Here is a 25,374-nt window from a genome sequence, read left to right as displayed (position 1 = left end):
GTATACGTGCTGACGTCGCTCCCCAGACGATGGCTCCAGGTGGAGGTCAAGCATGTCTAGCACGCAGGAACACTACTGGCCATTAAAATTGCTACACCACGAAGATGACGTGCTACAGACGCGAAATTTAAGCGACAGGAAGAAGATTCTGTGATACGCAAGTGATTAGCTTTTCAGAGCATTCACACAAGGTTGGCGCCGGTGGGGACACCTACAACGTGCTGACATGAGGAAAGTTTCCAACCGATTTCTCATACACAAACAGCAGTTGACCGGCGTTGCCTGGTGAAACGTTGTTGCGATGGTCGAGATCCAATGACTGTTAGCAGAATATGGAATCGGTGGGTTCAGGAGGGTAATACGGAACGCCGTGCTGGATCCCAACGGCCTCGAATAACTAGCAGTTGAGATGACAGGCACCTTATCCGAATGGCTGTAACTGATCGTGAAGCCACGTCTCGATCCCTGAGTCAACAGATGGGGGCGTTTGCTGGACAACAACCATCTGCACGAACAGTTCGGCGACGTTAGCAGCAGCATGGACTATCAGCTCGGAGACCATAGCTGCGGTTACCCTTGACGCTCCATCACAGGCAGGAGTGCCTGCGATGGTGTACTCAACGACGAACCTGGATGCACGAATGGCAAAACGTCATTTTCTCGGATGAATCCCGGTTCTGTTTACAGCATCATGATGGTCGCATCCGTGTTTGGCGACATCGTGGTGAACGTACATTGGAAGCGTGTATTAGTCATCGCCATACTGACGTAACACCCAGCGTGATGGTATGGGGTGCCATTGGTTACACGTCTCGGTCACCTCTTGTTCGCATTGACGGCACTTCGAACAGTGGACATTTCAGGTGTGTTACGATCCGTGGCTCTACCCTTCATTCGATCCCTGAAAAGCCCTACATTTCAGCAGGATAATGCACGACCGCATGTTGTAGGTCCTGTACGGGCCTTTCTGGACACGGCAAATGTTCGACTACTGCCCTGGGCAGCACATTCTCCCGATCTCTCACCAATTGAAAACGTCTAGTCAATGTTGGCCGAGCAACTGGTTCGTCACAATACACCACTCACTACTCTTGATGAACTGTGGTGTCATGTTGAAGATGCGTGGGCAGCTGTACCTGTACACGCCATCCAAGCTCTCTTTCGCTCAATGCTCAGGCGTAACAAGGCCGTTATTACAGCCAGAGGTGGTTGTTCTGGGTACTGATTTCTCAGGATCTATGCACCCAAATTGCGTGAAAATGTAATCACACGTCAGTTCTAGTATAATATTTTTGTCCAATGAATCCCCGTTTATCATCTGCATTTCTTCTTGGTGTAGCAATTTTAATAGCCAGTAGTGTTGGTTGGTTGCATATGCTAAACAGCCCTCCGCCGGCCACTGTGGCCGAGCGGTTCTAGGCGCTTCAGTCCCGAACCGCGCTGCTGCTACGGTCGCAGGTTCGAATCCTCGCTCGGGCATGGATGTGTGTGATGTCCTTAGGTTAGTTACGTTTAAGTAGTTGTAAGGGACTGATGACCTCAGACGTTAAGTCGCATAGTGCTCAGAGCCATTTGAATCATTTTGAACAGCCCTCCTTCTAACCAAAATACGGGCGTCACTGGGACTGAGGCATAACCAGTTGTCATCAGAAAACACAACAGAACTCCCCCCGGCTCTCCAGTGAGCTATAGCTTGACATAACTGAAGTCGCAAATGGTGGTACTTTGGGGTCAGTGGAATGCACATTACATTGCGTCTGTCTCGCTGCTGTCTTTGGAGCAATAGATTTGTAACAGTTCGTTGCGTCACTGCGGAGCCACCTGCTGCTCAAATTGCTGCTGCAGAAGCCAGAGCCACATGGTGAATATGCTTTCGTGTCAGTAGTGCCACGTGGCCGTCCGTAGTCCGGTCATCTTGCGACCGTACATTCTGTTAACCACCGCTGCCAGCAGTTCTGTACAGCTTTACTGCTAAGTCTTTCTGCAGTATCACAGAGGGCACACCCGGCTTCTCGTAGCCCTATTAGAGATTTCGTTTAAATTCAGTGAGGTGTTGATAAGGGCGTTATTGTCGCTTAAAGGCATACCGTACTGACTAACATCAACTCATCTACATCAAAGTCCATACTCCGCAAGCCACCTCACGATGTGTGGCGGAGGGTACCTTGTGTACCTCTATCGGTTCTCCCTTCTATTCCAGTCTCGTATGGTTCGTGGAAAGAAGAAGTGTCGGTATGCCTCTGTGTGGGCTCTAATCTCTCTGATTTTTTCCTCATGGCCTCTTCGCGAGATACACGTAGGAGGGAGCAATCTACTGCTTGACTCCTCGGTGAAAGTATGTTCTCGAAACTTCAACAAAAGCCCGTACCGAGCCTCTGAGCGACTCTCCTGCAGAGTCTTCCACTGGAGTTTGTCTATCATCTCTTTAACTCTTTTGCGATTACTAAATGATCATGTACCGGAGCGCGCTGCTCTCCGTTGGATCTTCTGTATCTCTTCTATCAAACCTATCTGGTATGGATCCCACACTGCTGAGCAGTATTCAAGCAGTGGGCAAACAAGCGTACTGTAACCTACTTCCTTTGTTTTCGTATTGCATTTCCTTAGGATTCTTCCAGTGAATCTGAGTCTGGAATCTGCTTTACCGACGATCAACTTTATATGATGATTCCATTTTAAATCACTCCTAATGCATACTCTCAGATAATTTATGGAATTAACTGCTTCCAATTGCTGACCTGCTATATTGTAGCTAAATGATAAAGGAATTTCTTTCTGTGTATTCGCAGCACATTACACTTGTCTAAATTGACATTCAATTGACATTCCCTCCACCATGCGTCAATTCGCTGCAGATCCTCCTGCATTTCAGTACAATTTTCCATTGTTACAACCTCTCGATATACCACAGCATCATCCGCAAAAAGCCTCAGTGAACTTCCGATGTTGTCCACAAGGTCATTTATGTATATTGTGAATAGCAAAGGTCCCACGACACTCCCCTGCGGCACACCTGAAATCACTCTTACTTCGGAAGACTTCGCTCCATTGAGAATGACATGCTGCGCTCTGTTATCTAGGAACTCTTCAATCCAATCACACAATTGGTCTGATAGTCCATATGGCCTTACTTTGTTCATTAAACGACTGTGGGGAACTGTATCGAACGCCTTGCGGAAGTCAAGAAACACGGCATCTACCTGGGAACCCGTGTCTATGGCCCTCTGAGTCTTGTGGACGAATAGCGCGATCTGGGTTTCATACGATCGTCTTTTTCGAAACCCATGCTCATTCCTACAGAGTAGATTTCTAGTGTCCAGAAAAGTCATTATACTCGAACATAATATGTGTTCCAAAATTCTACAACTGATCGACGTTGGAGATATAGGTCTATAGCTCTGCACATCTGTTCGACGTCCCTTCTTGAAAATGGGGATGCCCTGTGCCCTTTTCCAATCCTTATCACGTCCAGTCTCAAAAGTAACTACGGCTCACGACCGTTACAGCGCGTATTTCAAGCAAACCTGATTTGCCTCCTCACAGTCAGCTACTAGCTCCACTCTTGTACGACTGGCGAGGAATTTGAAGAGATATCATCTTTCAGATGGTCCGGCCCCCTAGCTAAGTGGACGCCGGCACGGTAGCTCAGCGTGTTTGGTCAGAGGGTTTGCAGACCTCTGTAATAAAAAAAAACTCAGCTAATCGATCAATAACGAACTTAAACGGATGTCTTACGACGTCCGCCCCGAGCAGATGCCACGAACAAAAGCGAACAAAATGAGATTAAAAAAAAGAAAAAGTGGTCAGCGCTACGGAATGTCAATCCTAAGGGCCCGGGTTCGATTCACGGCATGGACTGGGTGTTGTGTTGTCATAATCATCATCATCATCATGTCATCCCCATCGACGCACAAGTCGCCGAAGTGACGTCAAATCGAAAGACTTGCACCCGACGAACGGTCTACCAGACGGGAGGGCCTAGTCACACAACATTTATTTTATCTTTCAGATGTAGAAACACTCTCACCAACTTTCGTTTGCGTCGTAAACTTCCTTCTTGGTGTAACTTTTTTTTGCCGTCAGTACGTCTGGCAAAAGTTGGCTGAATTATGACCTGTCATTTCAAATGGTTCAAATGGGTCTCAGCACTATGGGACTCAACTTCAGAGGTCATCAGTCCCCTAGAACTTAGAACTACTTAAACCTAACTAACCTAAGGACATCACACACATCCATGCCCTAGCCAGGATTCGAACCTGCGACCGTAGCGGTCTCGCGGTTCCAGACTGTAGCGCCTAGAACCGCACGGCCACTCCGGCCGGTTGTCATTTCAAAAGTTGGCCGAAATGTGTCCTATTTACTGACGTGGCTGGGTAAATGCCCCGGACATTTATAAATCGGCATTTGCCTGGGACTTTCTCTAAAGCAGTTTTAAATGCCCAAAATTTATCAATTTATAAAGAAGTAGTTTTTCAAATTTTTACTCCTAAAAATCTATAATTTACCAGTTAAAATAAGGGACGGGACAATACTCCCAATGTTAAAAGTTAATAAATGTTCACACTTAATCATAAATTTAGACAACTTTGTCCGCTGGAACGCAGCGGTCTGGTGTTATACCTACTCTGGTTAAAACAAGTCAAGATCGCAATAACATTCGTTTATTATGATCGGTTTCGGCTTGTATTAAAGCCGTTCTCAGATTTTTAGGGCCTCCCTTGGCCGGTGCTGGCAGCTCCTCTGTTTTTCACGTGATACCACAATCGTACACTTTTGTTTTAACCAATGTTTCCACTTAAACGTACCTATATTCATTGCCTTTATTACTAAGAACGAAAGGAAGAGAGAAGCATGCTTTTTTTACTAGCCCCCACCCCCCCACCCCGAAGTACACGAACCAAGGAAGGGAGCGTGTTGCTGACTACTACCCTCCTTATTTTTACAACAGGTAGACGAAAAAGTAAACAATACGATACAGCTTATGGCTGGGGGCGTTGACCTTGCTAACAATCGAGTAACGGAAAGCTGAAAACAAAAGTCGCATAGCTGGGCAATAAGTTACGCGCAGAGGTGCCACACTGACAGCGCGAAGTGACAGAGCGTATTTCCAACTTACAGCGCGAGGCGCTCGTCTGTTAAAACATTAGAGAAAGTATCACGCTTACTCGTGAAGTGTATCGTAGCGCACCGAGTATGGTTACTAATTATGGTCAATCACACGATAGTGGCCGGAACAGCCACAGTCCTAATAGTGTACCGACAATGCTACCTAGGATTCCGGGGGTGGCGGTACAGGCACCGAATCTCATAGCAGAGTGTGGTGTGCGTATTGTAAGACCTTCGGTACACACGCCATCAGATTATTTGACTCGGCGCTCTCACGAAGTAGGCCAGTGTCAGCAATATGTCTCGTGGTCTTATCGTGGAGTGTTTATCTTCTGCCGTTAGGTCAGCCGATAGAAATGCCACTTGCACGCTTAGAGTAGCAGATTGACAGCGACCAACTTTAAACAGAACTTGATTAATTTTCACACACATTTATTAAAATAATAACCAGCATAAACATTACTTAACTTAGTTCTGGATGCTATTTACAATTGACAATCTGAAGTTCCTTTGGTATTGGTACGTTAATCTTATTCTCACATATCTCTGATACTTGACAAAGTGTCTATACATTTCTCTTCATGGCTATGTACAGGAATATGATAATCTTACTAGGCGCAGACTGAAACTTGGCTACAGACTAATGCAGACTGACTAATCGGAGGTCTGTACACTTGTTACAATACCTCGTGCGTACAGGTATCACTGCGCGAGTGTGATCCGCGAGGAGAAAAGGTTCTACGTTAGCAGCAATCTCATTGGCTGCATTACATATTAATACGCGGATCGGCGGAAGCAGAAATTGGTCTGTCTCTAAGGCAGCGCCATCTCGTAGTGCAGAGACGGACGAGCGCTGTGCCTGCGCTGTTGTGCTTAGCGGGGCGCGCTCTAGTGGGAAAGTTGGGTACGCGCTGACTACGCGGAACTATGTACACAACACAGAGGAAAGCCTACTTAAACATGGGCAATTCCGAATTTTTAATAACGAAAAGAAATCGGTTCACCCAGTCATTCTCACTAAATGTTTTAGGAATATCTTGCCCAGTATGAGGACAGGAAAGCAAACAGTTCAGTTTATTATATCTCATACACAGGGAGATGCTGGACTTGGGGCAAATGAGGCAATGGATAGGTATCACAATACTGAGCAATCTCAAAAGGCTTTCTTAGGCTAGTATTGGTCAACGAGTATTCAGGAGAGATTAAGAAATGAAGTCTATTGGTTAGAAATACATAATCGCAGACACAGTAGTCTAAGGAAATATTTTGAGAAATACATTAGTAAGACCAGGTACTGGGATGAGCCAATGCCTAGTAAAGATGTGATCCGGCTGCTAAAGATGCAGCTGCCCTGACATATCAAAGGTAAGTTAATTAATGTTGACGAGGAGGATTTGCACAAATACCGATCAGTATTTGACAAGATTGATTTGGTATTAGAGGAGACGAAGGCAAAAAAAAAGTGATACAAATCATACGTCTTCTCCTCAGAAAAAAATGGCAATAGAAATAACAAACAAGGCCACAATAATAACAATAGTAAAATTTGTGGTCAACCAGCCTGTAATGGAAGGCAAGCGAAAGGCGATGGTTATCTGCAACCGAATAGAAAAAAGTGGCATGACAGACCCAACACCAGATACCAAAGCAACAGCAAGAACCGAAACCAATGGCAGAGTAATTTCTCGCCACAGTGTCTAACAACCCTACCCCAACAAAGGTCCAAAATTAATTATGATTGTAGTGTTGCTCACGCTACTAAATATTGCATTTTCGGGCAACAACAACGTTATATTATGTGGCAGGTGTCATTAGAGCACAGTTAATAAAGTCATTTCATGAAATAATGCATAAACTAGGTACTCATCTTTTCGTGTTTCCCATACTGGTCTCGTTGTGAACTCATGGCTCAATCGTCGAAAATCTACGTGGTGGTGATTCCAAGCTTGGATGCAAAGAGGCCTAGGTGTTATTCTGCGATATTCAAAAGTTTTATAGATGCGCTTCACAAACCATTCTGGAAGATTAAACTTTTGCAAGTTAGGACAATGATGATGTAAAACAGTAATCAGCACTCCACATTTAAGTTACACTTCTTTTTTATAACTTTTGTTGCAATATCACGTAACTCACAAAACATTACTTCAAAATATAAAACATACTTGAAAATATCTTCCTCACTGCTAAAGTTCACATTTTATGAACTGACTACAATTGGCGTCTTTTCAACATGACGACCAAGACTTGATTCTCTAATATCCGCCTACGCGCCCAAAATTCAGAGTTACAAGTACGTCAAAGATCATAGTGACAAAAGAAAGAATTCACATAAGAATAATATCACTGCAATATAAACATATCGATGTATCAAAGTACCTCTACATTAATGAAATCAAATCTGAATGTTGTCCCAGAAATATGTTAACTACTTTACAGAAACACAGTAGAATATTGACCGAGCGAGGTGGCGCAGTGGTTAGACACTGGACTCGCGTTCGGGAGGACGACGGTTCAATCCCGCGTCCGGCCATCCTGATTTAGGTTTTCCGTGATTTCCCTAAATCACTCCAGGCAAATGCTGGGATGGTTCCTCTGAAAGGGCACGGCCGACTTCCTTCCCCATCCTTCCCTAATCCGATGAGACCGATGACCACGCTGTCTGGTCTCCTTCCCCAAAACAACCAACCACAGTAGAATATTGCTGGTATCGAGAGGTTGAGGTAAGGTGCCGTAATGGTTACATAATTCAAGTACCATTACAAGTGGAATCAAAACACAGGTCCACCACCGGGACCGAACAGTGAACAAAGAAATGAAAATCGCGGAAGAAACGTAAATCAGCAACATTGGCCAGCACAGCAATCCAGTGTCAGCACAGTGGAGGTGTCAGACGACAAACGTCCAGGCCCCTCCCGGACAACAAACTGGTTCCGACCGCAATAAGCTCCCTATTGTTGGTCGGCGGGCGAAGTGGGGGCACACCAAAGCAGACTCGAGAAACCGTTGACCTGCTGCGATATGATGATGATATCGCAATGCAGGATGAATTATTAAACGAACCTAGTAAGTGCAAAAGCAGCAATCTAGAACAAATGTAGGCTGTGATGAAAACGCTGATAGAAGATATTACAGTCGACGCGTGCATTGATACTGGGGCGACTAGTAGTGTTTTGAGTTTGGAACTGTATGACAAATAAAATACCGACTTATCCAGTACAGAACTGTCTGGTATCTGGAGCTATTGGGGCACAGGCATAAACAGTTAAATTCCAGGTACAGGTTGACCTGAAATTTAGGGGCGATGCGATCAAATGCACTTTCCTAGTAGTAAAAGATTTATCAGTAGCTTGTATCCTGGGTTGTGATTTCCTAAGCTGCAAGAAGGCGAATATTGATTGACCTTTCCACTGGGGAAAATAGTTTAATGTAAAGTGGAAGGGGAATTGTACTGGATATGGTCAGAACGAAAGACGTACATGGCAAATATTGCCAGAGTATTCAAAACAAATGCCGCGGATTAAAGATTTTACAAGTTAACTAGTCCCTGGGGTTGTGAAGCACCTGAGTGGGTTGAAAATAAATAAATCGCCAGGTCCTGATGGGATACCAATTCGGTTTTTCAGAGAGTACTCTACTGCACTGGCTCCTTACTTAGCTTGCATTTATCGCGAATCTCTTGCCCAACGTAAAGTCCCGAGCGACTGGAAAAAATCCCAGGTGACGCCTGTATATAAGAAGGGTAGAAGGACGGATCCTCAGAATTACAGACCAATATCCTTAACATCGGTTTGTTGCAGGATTCTCGAACATATTCTCAGTTCGAATATAATGAATTTCCTTGAGACAGAGAAGTTGCTGTCCATGCATCAGCACGGCTTTAGAAAGCATCGCTCCTGCGAAACGCAACTCGCCCTTTTTTCACATGATATCTTGCGAACCATGGATGAAGGGTATCAGACGAATGCCATATTCCTTGAATTCCGGAAAGCATTTGACTCGATGCCCAACTGCAGACTCCTAACTAAGGTACGAGCATATGGGATTGGTTCCCAAAGATGTGAGTGGCTCGAAGACTTCTTAAGTAATAGAACCCAGTACGTTGTCCTCGATGGTGAGTGTTCATCGGAGGTGAGGGTGTCATCTGGAGTGCCCCAGGGAAGTGTGGTAGGTCCACTGTTGTTTTCTATCTACATAAATGATCTTTTGGATAGGGCGGATAGCAATTTGCGGCTATTTGCTGATGATGCTGTGGTGTACGGGAAGGTGTCGTCGTTGAGTGACTGTAGGAAGATACAAGATGACTTGGACAGAATTTGTGTTTGGTGTAGAGAATGGCAGCTTACTCTAAATATAGATAAATGTAAATTAATGCAGATGAATAGGAAAAAGAATCCTGTAATGTTTGAATACTCCATAAGTAGTGTAGCGCTTGACACAGTCACGTCAAATAAATATTTGGGCGTAACATTGCAGAGCGATATGAAGTGGGACAAGCATGTAATGGCAGTTGTGGGTAAGGCGGATAGTCGTCTTCGGTTCATTGGTAGAATTTTGGGAAGATGTGGTTCATCTGTAAAGGAGGCCGCTTATAAAACACTAATACGACCTATTCTTGAGTACTGCTCGAGCGTTTGGGATCCCTATCAGGTCGGAATGAAGGAGGACATAGAGGCAATTCAGAGGCGGGATGGTAGATTTGTTAATGGTAGGTTTGATCATCACGCGAGTGTTACGGAAACGCTACAGGAACTTGGGTGGGAGTCTCTAGAAGAATGGAGGCGTTCTTTTCGTGAATCGCTACTGAGGAAATTTAGAGAACCAGCATTTGAGGCTGACTGCAGTACAATTTTACTGCCGCCAACTTACATTTCGCGGAAAGACCACAAAGATAAGAGAGATTAGGACTCGTACAGAGGCATAGAGGCAGTCATTTTTCCCTCGTTCTGTTTGGGAGTGGAGTAGAGAGAGAAGATGCTAGTTGTGGTACGAGGTACCCTCCGCCATGTACCGTATGGTGGATTGCGGAGTATGTATGTAAATGTAGATTTGTGATAACTGGAATTACGCACTTGGGGTGTATTAAACTATACAATAGCAGTGACTAATAATACGTGCATTTTTTGCCCATAGCGAATTCCCATCTGTGTGTTAAACAAATAATACCCACGTAATGGAATTTGTTTCGTGGTCACTCCTTCGCGTTACGAGCCGTTCTGGGAGACGACAATGCAGGAGGCTACGCCGATGCAGCCTTGGCGGACGGTATCGCGGTTAAATGTCAACGCGTGCGGGGGGGGGGGGGGGGGCGGCGGTGCCTGCCTCCACACCGATACTACGCACGTTCCCGCCGTGCGTATCCATGATGACGCAGCATCGACTACGCGACGCCGAGCCTGCAACGTCCCACGAACATTCGACGGCCGACGACCACGCCTTCCAACTGGCGAACCATCGACCACCGGCATTGTCATACAACTGTAAAATTATGTATCTAATCGATAAAAATGCAAACTTTGCAAATCAAGAATGTACACCTTATACTATTCGAAACGCTACTAACAGATAGATGATAAAGGATAGTCTGTTTTGCTCCGCCTAGGTTTTCCGCGGTTTCCCTTAGGGCCCTCGTCCGAATGGAGAGCGACTAAATGGAAATGTGCGCAACTTCTGTTCATAACGGACTATCCTTGCCAAAATAAAATATATTGTTCAAAAATATATGTACCAATAATGCTAAAATTTTGTAACCTTGTTTAATGGTGTTAAGTGTATTGATGTGAACTCCAAGTATCAGACAATCAGAGAAATCTATGACAAATTATGTTAAATATTGTGATGCGAAGTGAAAACTTAAGTGAAAGTGCTTCATGTGACGTAATGTAGAATGCCATGCCCGGACATTAGAACATGTGAACTTGGCCTTCCAGGGGGCCTTATGACGTCCCATGGCCCATATTATGAGAATTATAAATTTTAAACATTTTGCCACGATTTTAAGCAATTGTATTTGTCATATGTAAAAGAAACTCTATTGAAAGTCAAGGAATAATGCGATTATAAAGAAAAACTATTATCTGTAACATAACTATTATTATTATCTTAGTTCTTTTTGGTAACGGCGTGAAACACAAAAGCGCCGGAGGCTCTTCTCCTTTGCCTTGTTCTGATAGGACGTCATTGTGCGCAATCTACATAAGGTGTGTACAAGTTTTATTATTTGAACAGTGAGCTCCAATATACACCTAAAGTATTCCCGATGTTCATTTTAACTGTAACCTGCACCACATACCCTGTTTGCTTGTCGCATAGTTTTTAAAAGAATTTCAGACGCCGCGCCGGCAGCAAGCTGAATATCGCTGGACGGCGACAACTGGCCGCAATTAAGGGGCAATTTGAAATTACGTAATTATAATCCCGGTCTTTCCACAGGCGACACTGGAGATCGGGAACATTTTCTTTCATTTATGATCTATAGGAAAACTGTACAGCGGACCAGACCTGTCTGAAAACATCATGGAAGAAGAAACAGAAGTAGATGCACACAACATAGGTGAACCTATATTAAAGGTAGAGTTTGAACTAGCTCTGAAAAAATTGAAAAACAACAAATCGCCTGGTATAGACAATATCCCAGCCGAACTTCTGAAATCTGGAGGAGCAAAACTGAATCAGGAGTTGTATAATCTTGTTTTCAACATGTACGAGCAGGGTAAAATTCCTACAGACTTTGAGAAAAACATTATGGTCCCCATTCCGAAGAAGGCAAATGCTACAAGATGTGAAAATTATAGGACACTCAGCCTAGTTACTCACGCCTCTAAAATATTAACCTCAATTATCCTAAAACCCATAGAACAAAAAGTCGGAGCTACACTCTCCGAAGACCAGTTTGGATTCCGGAAAGATAGAGGAACCAGAGAAGCAATATTTGCTCTAAAACTAATAATAGAGAAACGACTAGATAAGAACCTGAAAACATACATAGCTTTCGTAGATGTAGAGAAAGCCTTTGATAATGTTAAATGGGATAAGATGTTACAGGTACTCAAAAGAGTAGGAATAGACCATAAGATAGAAAAATGATATGGAACCTGTACAAAAACGAGACAGCAGTTATCCGTGGACGGACAAAACAAGAAGAGTTGCAGATACGGATAGGTGTCCGGCAAGGTTGCGTGCTATCCCCTGTTATCTTTAACCTATACATTGAAGAGGCACTGAAAAAAGTAAGGGAAAATTCACAGACAGGTGTAGTAATTCATGCCCAACGAATAGATATGATAAGATATGCCGATGATATAGCTGTCCTGGCTGAAAGTGAATAAGGATTAATGCATGGTGCGACAGCTGGCAGCTTTCCCTAAACGTAGATAAATGTAATATAATGCGCATACATAGGGGCAGAAATCCATTCCAGTACGATTATGCCATAGGTGGTAAATCATTGGAAGCGGTAACGACCGTAAAATACTTAGGAGTTACTATCCGGAGCGATCTGAAGTGGAATGATCACATAAAACAAATAGTGGGAAAAGCAGGCGCCAGGTTGAGATTCATAGGAAGAATTCTAAGAAAATGTGACTCATCGACGAAAGAAGTAGCTTACAAAACGCTTGTTCGTCCGATTCTTGAGTATTGCTCATCAGTATGGGACCCTTGCCAGGTTGGATTAATAGAAGAGATAGACATGATCCAGCGAAAAGCAGCGCGATTCGTCATGGGGACATTTAGTCAGCGCGAGAGCGTTACGGAGATGCTGAACAAGCTCCAGTGGCGGACACTTCAAGAAAGGCGTTACGCAATACGGAGAGGTTTATTATCGAAATTACGAGAGAGCACGTTCCGGGAAGAGATGGGCAACATATTACTACCGCCCACATATATCTCGCGTAATGATCACAACGAAAAGATCCGAGAAATTAGAGCAAATACGGAGACTTACAAGCAGTCGTTCTTCCCACGCACAATTCGTGAATGGAACAGGGAAGGGGGGATCAGATAGTGGTACAATAAGTACCCTCCGCCACACACCGTAAGGTGGCTCGCGGAGTATAGATGTAGATGTAGAAGATCTTGTAGTCCTACTGAATAGAATGGATAAAGTTATGGGTGAAGAATATAATATGAGAGTTAATAAAGCAAAAACAAAATTAATGGCATGCGACAAAGAAGATCAAGTGAAAGTCCAAGTTCATGTAGGCAATGAACTGCTTGAACAAGTTGATGAATTTACTTATCTGGGCAGTAATATTACCAGGGATGGAAGGAGCAAGGCAGAAGTGAGAAGTAGAATAGCTCAAGCAAAGGCTGCTTTTAACAAGAAGAAAAACATATTAACATCTAAGAGCATCAGCCTTGAAACCAGGAAAAGGTTTTTGAAATCATATGTGTGGAGTGTGGCATGCTATGGGTGTGAAACATGGACTCTCGGGACAGAGGAACAGCAGAAGCTAAATTCTTTTGAAATGTGGTGCTATAGACGCATGCTCAAAATAAAATGGATCGACAAGGTCACAAACGAAGTGGTTCTGGAAAGAGCAGGTGAGAAGAGAAGCTTCTGGAGTTTCATTGTTAAAAGAAGAGTGCAATTTACAGGCCATCTATTAAGACATAAAGGACTCCTGAACACAATCATAGAGGGATATGTCGAGGTAAAGAGACCAAGAGGAAGACCACGACTGAGGTACATGGATCAAATCGTGAAAGATGTGGGATGTAACACCTATAAAGAAATGAAGAGAAAAGCTGAAAGACGCACAGAATGGAGACAAGCTGCCATTGTAGCTGTTGCAAACCAATCCTTGGATTGACCACTACAGAAGAAGAGAAGAAGGAAACTGTTATTTTCAAAGTGCCAAACGATTTATTCAGAAGATTTATGTTACGTGCAATAGGACACATATTTTTGTCCTGCACTCAGACGAAATTAAATCACACGTAGGTCCTACGTACTGAAAATGGTGAAATACTTTTGTGTGTGTGTGTATAACCTATAATGATGAACTGTTTTTGAGCACGGATTCGTCTAAGTAACTTCAACAGGATCCTACGCTACATTTTTGTGTCAGTAAAATCTAGTAACGATCTGTGCCTTCGCATGTCCTTGCAGTGAAACCAAAATTAAATAAAGTAAAACCCCACATTCACACTGCATTCAACAACACATGCATTAATAGGTTATATATATATCACACACCTTAACTCTCAAGCAGTTTTCTCAGCTTGGTTACCCAACCATTACAGAAGAAGTGTTGCAAAACATCCTTCCAAATACAAAATATCCCCTAAAATTTTTTTTATAAGTGCCGCTTAGCAATTAATCTTTAAAATGCATAAATGCCCAGGTGTTAATGAATTTTGGGTAGTTGCCCAGGAATTTATTCTGGGCATTTGGCCCAACCTGTAAATGCCCAGGCATTTTACACCACTAGTCCTACTACTAAAAAAGGTATAAATACAGGTATGACTTCATAGGCACAGTAAACTCTTCCCAGTACCATATCATGAAAATCTGGGCCCCAGTTACGACAGCCAATTTAAAGTTTCTCATCATGAGAAAGAGTAATCTGTATGTACTTCAAAGAAATCTTTTATAGCCAGATCGGCTTCACTTTATTGACCGGTTTCGACAGGTACGACATATATCTTCAGATCTTCAGAAACATTTTTGATTGTACATCATGCTCTATAGTGCATTCATTACTCGTGCCCTGTTAACATTTTAATGGAGATTATATTGCACATTTTTGAGAAATCTGTGGTATATGAAATGTACTCTCTACTACAATGTTAGCATGGCATGAATAATGAATGCACAATGGATCATTACGTAAAACCAGAAAAAATTTGGAAGATCTGAAGATGACAGCCTTACCTGTCGAAACCGATCAATAAAAACGCAGTTTTGAATGTAATATTGTCTCTAAAAGATTTCTTTATGCCAACTTATCCGCCAATCGAAACTATCACTCTGGCCATGTCCGTGTGTCACTCGATCTTCCGGTTTGAGTGCTTTCACTTAATGTGAGACAGTCAGCCGAGACAAGTCTCTTACAGTTACGTCAGTTATGTGAATGTTTTTCTCACTCACAAAGAGAGGTCCTCAGTGGTACAATCGACTTCTTGAAATCATCTATACCGTGATGTAGGTTAAGGTCCCAAGTTTCACACACTGCGGCCATTCACACTCATCGGCCCTCGTTTGTAATAAAAAAAAAAAAGAAAAAAAAAAGTAGTTCTGAATTTTGATCCTCTCCAGCTTTAAAAACGAGCTCTTGCAGAGGCTATTCGTACAGCAGTAACATTTAAGGTACAGGTCTCACGTTCAAGAGTGGCTTCAAGTCTTCTTCTCTGGTGTTCTGAGAATTTTTATTTTTAAATCTTCATCGAAATGACTGATCATTATTTTTATTCGATTAAATATATTTTTTAAAATTTGTGATGCTTTGTCACGTCATTTTAATTAACCTTTTTAAATTGCTCTCATTTTTTCCTCCTGACATTCTCTTTCTACTTGGAATACGTGTGCATATGATTTTAATTATTTTATGTATTAACTTCGATTTAATTTCTGCCGTTTTATCATCTTATATTTTTGCCCATGTTATTCCATTCAGTGTCTCTGTTCCTCGTGTTCCTTGAATTTCGTTTCATTTATACTTCTTTCTTTCGTTTCAATCATCATCTGTGTTACTTAGTGCATAGCGGAATTAGAAGTAATGTTTTTAATATTTTTTTGACATTAACCATCCCAAAAAAAGAACATTGCAACGAAAAATTCATTTTTGATACAAATGAACGGTTAATATAAATACTTGAATCGTCTTTTTTTAAAGAGCTATATCGGCAGTTGAAAATGTTTAAGTATTATGACAGACAAATAAAAAAGTAATTAAATTGACATGTACAGAAATCCCAAGTGGAAGAAGTAGTCTAGGAAGAAAAATGAGAGCAATTGTAAAAATTAATACGGTGATAAAATGATGTGACACAGCATTAGAAATAAAAAAGTTACATTAAACACGTTTAATCGAATAAAAATAATGATCACAGTCATTTCCAAAAAATTAAAAAATGATAGATTTGAAAACACCAGTCCACAACCTTCTTGCATGTCAAGCCTGTACTTTAAACAATGTGTTAATATCCCTTTTCTAAAACTTATGAGCATTACGCTAATTGATGAATTCTTCTCGGGTTATCTGCCGTGTGGTGGCGTCGTCTTGTCGCAGCGTTTCAGTGAGTTTCGTACCCATCATCTTCTGGCAAAGACGACGCCATCACTCGGCTGATAACCCGAGAAGAATTCATCAGTGGCATACGCCGAGAAAGACTGCAATCGCATAGTACGCTAATTTTTTCTTCAATTACTCGCAAATGAAAGTTTGAAACCTGGGACGTTAAACCTACATCACCGTATAATTCGGATGATTTCAAAAAGTCGATCTCACCGCTGTGAATCTCTCCTTGTCAGTCTTCTACGGTTACATCAGTTATGTGAATGTTTTTTTGTTTTCAGGGTCACTCAGCCTTTTTCCGTGCCGGAGTTGGCGCCACTGCAGTCAGCCCCCTGTTGCCGCCAGGAATACAGTCGTCGCGAGGAGGTAACCCCACCGCTGGCGCAACTTTGGTGCCCGCGGTCTGCAGTAACACGCTGCATGCACGCCACCTCCTCGCAACAGCTGCTTTCCTGGCCGCAGCAGGAGAATCGCGTGGAGCGCGCGGCACGCATGCTCAAGACGCCAGCCAGTCAGGTTTTTTTTTTCCAAGTAAAATAAAATTTTATTGTCGTTAAACAACTTAGTGTTGTAATAGACAGCGTCAAAAAATACAAGGAAAGGTACCAAAACACAATACAGTACATACATAGTTTTTTTTTTGTTCTTTTTTTTTTTTTTTAAGAGCTACCAATTAGTTTTTAAAAAATATACAGAAAAGTATTTACAGTTATACATCTCCTTGGATCAAATTTGTCACAGAATATGACACCGCCTATATTTTCACTACATGCTATAATCATCATTCATTCTGGAGGCGTCTCAAGCTTTCTTCGAATTCCGGAATGTTGTAGGTTGTATTCATAATCAGCCAATTTTTTTAGTTTCTTCCCTCGTTGCTGTACTGGCATTTCCCTCAGTGTTGTAGGCAGTTTGTTGAATAGCTTAATCGCCATGTAGTATGGCAGTTTTGGGTTTTCTTTATCCTTACCTGGGGCGTGTCAATGTAATGTTTATTTCTTGTGTTATGTGAATGTACTTCTCCACTTTCTTTGGTTTTCTTTGAAGTCTATCAGACAGCGGTATATGAATATTGCAGAGAGAGTCATTATCTTCAGCTCCCTGAATACTGGTCTGCGCGATTCATTGTCGGGTAAGCCCTTTATACCTCTAACTGCCCTCTTCTGCCACTTAAAAACTTCCTGAGCCCCTGAAGAGTTCCCCCAATTTATTATGCCATAGACCAGGTGCGAGTGGAAAAAGGTATAGTATGCCTCTAGCATTTGGCTCTTACTGACACAAGTCCTAAGTTTGCGCAATAAAAAAATTACTTGCATAGTTGTTGCGTATGTTCGCCCCAGTTCAAATTCGGGTCTAAATAAATTCCTAGCAGTTTGACATATGTGTTTACCGTCCTTTCTGGATTCAACTTACTCAAATGAAAATATATTGTCTGTGTTTTATTGCCCTTTAAGACCAATTTATTGCTTTGCAACCATGTGGTGGAGTTTTCTACCATGTCTGTATTTTTGTCCTGTAAAGTTTCCAGATTTCCGTCTGATGTTATTAAGGTGATGTCGTCAGCATATAGAATTGATTTGTCTGGCAAGTTATGTGGGAGGTCATTGATATACACTAGAAAGAGAAATGGGCCAATTACTAATCGTTGAATAATTCCGGTTTCAATTTTGAGTATGTCTGATAGTTGGTTCTCGATTATGACCATTTGCTGTCTGTTATCAAGGTACGATTCTATTAGCGATAACTGTGAGCCCTTTATTCCGTATAGTTTTAACTTAGATCTCATGGGAAATAGTGTCGAAAGCCTTACTGAGGTCTAAGAATGTAATACTTGTATCCCTATGGAAGGGGAACTTGCATGCTCAATTTTGTATCCTCAACGATACATCATCTTAATTACTTACATGTTAGCTGCACCTAGAACAACTTAATTCACGGCAATGGAATAGTCAGATTTAGACGGTGAAAATAAGAATTAATCTATTCAGTACGTGGCCTGGCGCGTAAAGCGTTATGTCGTGCAGTCATCAAGGGTACATCTGTGGCCCTTCAGCCCCGAAAGCCTATATCCATGATGTTTCGTTGAACGGTTAGCACACTGAAACTTGTTGATGGCCCAGCACTGAAATTTGCAGCAATTTATGGAAGAGTTTCACTTTTATCACGTTGAACGATTCTCTGCACGTTGGTCCCGTTCCTGAAGGATCTTTTTCCGGCCGCACCGATTCGATGTTTTACCGGATTCCTGATATTCACGGTACAATCACGAAAAGGTCGTACGTAAAAGTTCCCTCTTTATCGCTACCTCGGAGATGCTGCGTCCCATCACTCGTGCGCCGACTATAACACCACGTTCAAACTTACAGAAATCATGATAACCTGCCATTGTAGCAGCAGTAACCGACCTAACAACTGCAGTACACACCTTTTTTTGCCTTATATAGGCGTTGCCGACAGCAGAGCCTTATTCTGTCTGTTCACATACTTCTGTATTTGAATACGCATGCCTATACCAGTTCTTTGGTGCCTTAGCGTATAATAATTGCTATAAGAATGAAATAATAAGAATTTAAAAACACTGTAACCCCGAAAATACCTTACACTCATATCTTACATAATAAAGCTACGAGACCTATTGTGAAACCCAGTTGTAATTTTACTAATAATATAATTCCCTTGTGCCCCTAACTTGCCAAGGAACAATCACATAGTAACCTTCTATGGATATGGCAAGATAAATGAAAAAATAAGATAAAGTAAATAAAAACAATATTCGGGTTTCGAAACGAGGCGCAAAATTGACAGACCGCGACACCAGTTCCCCTCAGAAGCTCTGCGGGGAAATCTAAACTACGTCGAAACTTTCCACGTCGTTTTCTAAGAAACAGTCGAGTATCTTCGGATAAACCGAGACACGTGCTCGCTTCTTTTAACTCCTCTTCCTCTGAGCGAAGCTTCAGGGTAATTGGGTTACGGCACTTCTGTCCTCCAGTTAAGGAGTACTGGAACTATCCTCTAAAATCCCGCGCAAACCAGCAAGATTCCAACAAAATTATGCGGGATTGTCAACGTAAGTACTACTACTACTCAGTCTAAAATATTTGTTTGCATTGTGTTCGATCATTATGAAGGATAATAAAGTTTAAATAGGTCTTTTCTAACATCGATTTTCTACCGTAGGGCACAACCATCCCAAGAATCGTTCACTACGAGGGGTTACAAAGAGCAAAAAGTTATGTAAGCTTCACACAGATGTGCACCTTGTGAACAGCCGTTTAAAGATGAACTTGTGTGTTCGAAACCGGTTATGGCGCTCTGGTTGCTGTCTTTTTCTTTGAAAGAATCAACCTCCACTAAGAAATGGTTACAGCTCAAAGAACGAATGAATACGTCGTTTAACAGACAGAACAAAACTACACACTGGTTTCACTTGAAAAGACGGAGTGAATAACTCACTTAGTATGCAAAACTACAACAGAATGTCATAACTATTTTCATTCGGTCACTGCCACAGGATGGTTGCAGTCGAAAAAGTGAGTGAATGCATGAAAATAATCCAACAGATACGTAAAACTACAACCGACGGAAAAAAACAACTGAATACTACAACTGCTACGAAAAACTAAAAGAACTAAAGAGTCGTTCGTTTCCCATTAACAGACTCAATCGAGCGCTTTCATTCGGTTGTTCCCATTACTTGGCAGAAGATGTCTACAAAGACCCGCGAATATTGTTAAATAATAGACAATAGGATTCACAGATAATAAAGGGGCATTTAATTGAAAAAGTAGGCCAACACTGGGGGACAGTCCTCTGGTGTGAAACGTTCGGTTCTAACTAACCACAGAGGTCACAAATTAATATAATGCATAACACACTCTCTCACAAGAAAAAAAATAAAATAAAATAAATACGCCAAGTTTCAAATGAAACTAATTACAAAATAAAGATACCAAATAATGAAGAAATTGTATAGTGCTATAGTTTAAGAGATGAATAAAAAACATTAATAGTTAAAATCATACTCTGAAAGTCACACCTAATAAGTACAAAGAAATTTAAGGTGTAGAGAAGCGAAAGTTTCCTTAGGAATCGTTAGCTGCAGGAAGAGCAATATACGAGAAATCTGCTTACCAAATGTCTACAGAAAGAAGTCAGTTACAGCTAGCGCATCAGTTCTAATTAGCAAAACTCCTTAATTATTCACATTCAAAAGAAACAAGGAAGTCATGCAAAAAATAAAAGAAAACCTTGTGAACTATTCATATATCTATCAATAACATATAAGGAAAGCTTTTGGTCCAATAATAAGCATGTACGTGGATTTCGAAACAAATGTGAAACATTCTGGAATACTAAAAGTGTTACAAGAACAATAAAGTGCACATTGCTTATCGAATAAACAGAGTAGGTGATGACAGGCTAGTAAACTACATCTTTAAGTATCTCTGGAAAAAGGAACAACAAACAAACTGAATCAAAGAAATGGGAGATAAACGCTTCTAAATATGTAAGAATAAAAAAGAAAAAACAGAAAGAACTTTCCAAACGCAATGCATTGAGAACAGAAGCGTTTTTGGACAAAAGCTGTAAGAGGGCAGTAACGAACTGTATGGAGAGAGACGAAGAAAATGACACAGTTAAATGTCAAAAGAATTTGAAAGGAAAAGAAAATGAAAAAAAAAATTATAAATGGTGCATAGTCCTTAAACAACTGAAACAAAAAACTAACATTACCAAAATGTTAAAACCAGTCAGGTAAAAATTTACACGTTTGGTTACTTTGTGCATAACACAGAATTACAGATTAGAGATAATTCAAGAAAAGCAAAATAAAGAAAAGTCACTACAGAAATTATAGAAACGGTACAGAGAATATGTATCTGCAAAATTTACACGATAAGACAATATCTAAATATGTTCAACAGCTGTAAAACGGATAACAAATGCTGCTGGAAAATAGACAGCGAAGGCGAAATCTGAATTCAGAAAACACACTGTGAATTAAACGGTAACCACGCGAGGAAAACTCCATAAAGAACAGTTCCACCTCAATAGGCAAAGAAACAAAGCGTTTTCGGATCTCCAGCGAAATTAATTCTAACGGTTGTGACATTTAAGACCAAGGACGATTTACTCACCGTATATACAGTGAGGACAGAACCCAGTGTGCTATCTACAAGAGAAAGGTAGTAGTTACCTCCACCCATGCGCAGCATCCAACCGATCGACTCAAAGTGTGCCAGTGCTATCCCTGCAGCCCGTTATAAGACCTTGTAGGCTTTACTACAGAGAGCAGGGACTCCCTCTGCAGCTGGGAGACTGCAGAAGGTTCTAGGGGAAGCAACGGGGATTCCCCGGTCGGTTCTGCGCCACATACCGCCGCGTGCGGCTAAGCGGCCGAGAGGCAGCTGGGTGATTCCCGGACAGACTCGGCAGTGGCACTACATGCTGACTGGCTGCTTCTGACCAGCTTGCTTGAAAATAAGGCACTCATTCGCACACCTTTTGCGCTGCACTTACTGCTGAAAACTGTTCGCTGTAGTTGTAGGGTCGCACAATAGATTCGTTCTGCCCGCGCCAATACAGTCTAGAGCGATCGTGTAAATGCATCGTCTACTCATTCATTAAATTTTATAGCAATACTAGAACCAAAATCACAAACCGCTCCGTCTACCAGAATTAATTTAATCGTTTTTCTGTGACGGTTTTTGGCAGATGTTCTTTTCTTAATGCCAAGCGGTCGAGCAAATCGTAAGAGGCAGTAGTTTCATCCAGGTCCACAAGTCGCGCTGTTGTCGACTTTGCTATTAACGTCGGCTACTAGATGGCCATAGCGTCTCTGCTCTCCTGCGGCATCGATTCCCTCCATCCACGAGCTCTCTCTTTTATATCCAGGGTGACGCCAGACATAAAACTGAGGAGATTGCACCATTACGACACTGTCTTGCTTATTTTTCCTACGTATAGTTCGTTACAGTATATGAGTAGCTACTTTTCAAAACGCATTATGTCATAAAAAGTAAATTTTTCAGGAGAAGCGAAAAACGTATACCGCAAAAAATATTCGATTAATTTTTACAAATTTTACACCATACACTCAGGTAGGGCCGTGGATCAAAATGTGTTTGATACAAGGAAATTGCTTTTTATACTTTCGAGCTATGAGCACTTTAGTGACGGACAGAATGTGTTTTGTTGGGTTCTGTTGAACAATCTGACTTTTGATGTAAGCTATTTTGGACATAATGCGTTTTGATTAGTTTTCAGTGACACAGAATTGATAAAAATACTTTTTATTGTTTGAAAATACGTTTTTTAGCATTCAGTAAAACATTTTAACACCAGAAGTAGGAACAAAAACGAAAATGTGCTTCATTTACAATAATAAATTTCACAATGTTTTTCCCAAAACAGGCTCTTCTTCTATACAATAACAAATAGTATCTTGGGCAATAAGTTCGTTACATGGACGGCTGATAACTCATTGAAAAATTCAAGTATTTCATTTTCTCTCCACTTGTTTCCATACCTAAGGCTTAGTAGTTTTTCCACATCATCAATCATCACTGATGAGATTGAAACAAGAAAGGAATGGCGATGTGGAAAAACTACTAAGCCTTAGATATAGAGACAACTGGAGAGAAAATGAAATACTTAAATTTTTCACCCAGATTAACAGCCATCCACTTTGGAGATATTTGGTACTTTGACCAAGCTGTATCCACGTTTACCTAATGGCAAAAAGCGCTTTGAAGGTTCAAATGGCTCTGAGCACTATGGGACTTAACATCTATGGTCATCAGTCCCCTACAACTTAAAACTACTTAAACCTAACTAACCTAAGGACATCACACAACACCCAGTCATCACGAGGCAGGGAAAATCCCGCTGGGAATCGAATTCGGAAACCCGGGCGCGGGAAGCGAGAACGCTACCGCACGACCACGAGCTGCGGACGTTTGAAGGATCATCAGAATAGTAGGTAATGTGTGTTTTGATTTTCACATCAGTCACCCTTTCACCTATCATATATTTCTTCAAATGGATCACTGATGCCATCTACTAGCCTAAAAATCATACTTAGTTCCTTGAAATCAAATACTTCCCAGTCTTTCCCTAAAATCCTTGTTTCGCCCACTTCTGCATGAACATTATCGGACGTGTTTGGATTCAATATTTCTGAAATTTTACGAAGTTTGTTTTCTACTCGTCCAAATACTCTGTCAGGAGTTAAAACGTAATGTCCTCGAACTGGAAAGCAGAGAAGTACATCAGTCACATGCATTGGGGATTCTTTGAATAACCCGAAAGCAATTTCATGTATAACGTGTTGATTTTTGTTTTGGCCAGCGCATCCATCCGCGAACAGTTGAGAAATGTGACAGATGTGTCAATGGTAAATTTCTTTAAGAAATCGGTGATGGCTGAGGAATTTTCTTGTGGCCATCTACCTGCCTGCATTTCATTCCAAACGTAAATGTAGTTTCTGTATCTGCCACATTTGTTACACAAAAGAAGTACAGTGATGTCTTGAATAGTATGCCTCGCCAAGAGATACTTTTGGGAGAGATTGTACCTGTTGTAAATCAGAGGCAAATGTCAAGCTACAGTCACACGTTTGCTTCATTAATTTATGAAAAGCTCTAGCTCTTAATTTATATGACCCAAGTTCAATCATTAGCTTATTGTTTGTGTTGATGGCTGTAGCAGTTTTCATTTGGTGATACATTCTATGGCAGAAGATACAGGTATCACATTCTGGAGTTCCAAAACCTAAATTATATTTTATATCAAGTATTTTCGTATAAAATGTTTTCTTCACTTTCAGATCAGATATGACTGAATTGTTATACATGAGGAAAAGTTTGTTTATACTCAGGTCATATGGCAGGTAAAGGTGCTGGCTCTTATTTCTGGAGTAGCGACTCTCCCTTGCTTGTAGATATGAAACAAATTCAGTTACCTTTTTCCTTTTTGCACTATACTTTCCTGCTTTATGGTCTCCTCCTCTCTTGTCAAGCAATCCTTCACTGGTTTTAAGGCCATTGGCGATGGTATGCACTCTTCTTTGACCAATGCCGAAAAGCTTCCTGAAGAAAGCAGCACATACAGGAAGCCTACCACCTTTTGAATAAACCTGAAAAGAATTAAAGGTAGCAATTACAATATTATCCCTGTAACACATTTTATCAGAGTAAATAAATCATAAATTTGACGATTTTTTACTTACATGATACTGCACTATTAGAGCAGTTGGTTTATTTTTCGGATCATTCCGTACTCTCCTGCGCTTACTTGTTCCTTTTTGTCTGGTTTAGCAAACTCTACCCTTTTAGTTTTGTGTAGACTGTTAACCAGAATCGAATAACAGCAAAAGTGTCCTACTTTATCCTGGCAAGGAGATTCGAAGCTCATGAGATGAGGATCCTTATCCCAATATCTAAGAGGAAAGGTTACAAGAGAAATAATCATGCAGGTAAGTACAAATAGATTAATTAGTATAGCTTTGAAATAAAAATATTTTTATTACTCTTTATTCTTGCCTGTTTTCATACTCTAATTCCGTTTTTGATTTGCTCTTCATTCGCTTTCTCGTTCCACGATTCATTTCCTCTTAAACAGTCACACATACACTCGCATTAATACTCTCCTTCTCAGCACAACAACGTTTTTACCTCTGACTTCTATAAGTCTACAGACAGAATGATAAACATTTATATACAACAATGCTGTAATACTGAAAACGAATATTAACTGTTCATTGTTGGCCAGTTAAAGCCTTTCGCTTTAGCCCGCCAGCCTTACATTGGAGCCAACATAGATAAATAAAATAAAATAGTGGCAACTGTTGGAATTAATGCAGTTTGACTCAATCATACTAGAGGACAAAATGCTGCTTCTTTCAAGTGCTCTTTTTGAATGTGTTAAAATGCGTTTGGACACAATCTGATTGCAGGAGTGTGTAGAGCGGGTAATAAAATACCGGATTCCATATCAAATTCAATTTTGTCGACCAGTGGACATAATG

General features: G+C 41.3%; 1 long non-coding RNA gene across 2 annotated transcripts in view; it reads right to left on the bottom strand.

The window, feature by feature from the left end:
* LOC124551141 overlaps positions 1-21,666 on the bottom strand; it is a 69,237-nt gene extending 47,571 nt beyond the window's left edge. Inside the window, exon 1 of one of the 2 annotated variants that reach the window (XR_006967782.1) lies at positions 21,544-21,666. This is a non-coding gene — a long non-coding RNA (uncharacterized LOC124551141). Of the gene's footprint in view, positions 1-21,484 lie in introns of both variants that reach the window. The other variant, XR_006967781.1, reaches the window with a different exon arrangement.
* Positions 21,667-25,374: the final 3,708 nt, after the last annotated feature.

The sequence above is a fragment of the Schistocerca americana genome, chromosome 9, assembly GCF_021461395.2.
Source record: "Schistocerca americana isolate TAMUIC-IGC-003095 chromosome 9, iqSchAmer2.1, whole genome shotgun sequence".
NCBI classification, from domain to species: domain Eukaryota; kingdom Metazoa; phylum Arthropoda; class Insecta; order Orthoptera; family Acrididae; genus Schistocerca; species Schistocerca americana.
This window is presented reverse-complemented; position numbering and strand designations above follow the sequence as displayed.